Source organism: Nannospalax galili, unplaced genomic scaffold, assembly GCF_000622305.1.
Source record: "Nannospalax galili isolate Female #2095 unplaced genomic scaffold, S.galili_v1.0 scaffold38, whole genome shotgun sequence".
NCBI lineage: Eukaryota > Metazoa > Chordata > Mammalia > Rodentia > Spalacidae > Nannospalax > Nannospalax galili.
The window spans coordinates 712,581-714,146 of record NW_008342636.1 but is presented as its reverse complement, the minus strand read 5'-3'; positions in this window follow the sequence as shown (position 1 = coordinate 714,146).

Genomic DNA, 1,566 nt, shown 5'->3' with positions numbered 1-1,566 from the left:
TATCTGACATAAGTTTAATATCTAGAATATACAAAAAAAACCTAAACAACAACAGAACAAATAACCCAATCCAAAACTGGACAAAGGAACTGAACAGGGAGAGAGTTCTCAAAATAAGGAGCATAAATGGATAACAAACTTAGAGAAAAAAATGCTACTGACCATCAGAGAAATGAAAACTGCATCGAGATTCCATTTTATTCCAGTCAGAATGGCAATCATTATAAAATAAACAATAAATGCTGGTGAGGATGTGGAGAAAAGGGACTCCTTATACACTGCTTATGGGAATGCAAACTAGTCTAGACATTGGGGATATTGAATAAAGGCGCCTCACAAAACTAAAAATAGACTAAGCATATGACCCAGCTACACCTGGGTATTTATCCAAAGGATGCCAAATTAACATAGCACAGAGACACTTGCATACCAGTGTTTATTGTAGCACTGTTCACAGTAGCTAAGTTGTAGAATCAATCCAGGTATCCATCAGCAGAGGGATGGATAAAGAAAATGTGGTGTGCATACACAGTGGAAAGTTCTTCAGCTGTAAAGAATTAAGTCATGTTGCTTTCAGGAAAATGGATGCAACTGGGGTCATCATATTAAATGAATTAAACAAATCTTAGAATGATTAATACATGTTCTCTCTCTTTTTGGCTCCAAGCTTTTATCTAGATCCATGAAAGTGTATGTATATGACATGATTGTAGAAGTAGAGCTAAGTAAGGGGAAAAGGGACAGAAGGCATGAGACAGAGGTAGAGAGGAGGGCATGGGGCATATGTTTAATGCTCAGTATATACATGTATGAAAGTATTCTTATGTTATTTCAAACTAGTAACCATGTACAACAAATAAATACAATGGAAATTTTTAAAAGAATGGAAAAAAAGAGCTCTAGAAAGAAAAAGGACGGCAGGAGGATTGTAAGAATATTATGAACTATAGGAATAACAGAATTACCAGGAAGTATCAAGTTTCCCACGAAATGAATATGGGAGGAGAATGGAGGATAGACAGAGAGCAGGGCAGAGGAACCAGGGATGCTGCTGTCTGGAGACCAGGGGGAGCCAGGATGCTGCTGTCTGGAGACCAGGGGAACCAGGGATGCTGTTATCTGGAGACCAGGGGAAACCAGGGATGTTGCTGTCTGGAAACCAGGGGAACCAGGGATGCTGTTGTCCGTAGGCCAGGGAGAAGCAGGGATGTTTTTGTCTGGAGACCAAGGGGAGCCAGGATGCTGCTGTCTGGAGACCAGGGGAACCAGGGATGCTGTTATCTGGAGACCAGGGGAACCAGGGATGCTGCTCTCTGGAGACCAGGGGAAGCCAGGATGCTGCTGTCTGGAGGCTGGAGAAAACCTCTTAACAAAATCCCATCAGAGTTAAACTTTAATGGTGACAAGAAGAGTTGGAGGGACGCAGTAATGTTAGAAGAGAAATAGTGAAATCAAAAGATACACTTGAGTTTGGCCTGGTGAAGCAGGCCTATAATCCCACCCATCAGGTGAAGAATCTGGCTGCAGCTGATATTTACAACAGAGACCCCGATTCGAGGCTTAACA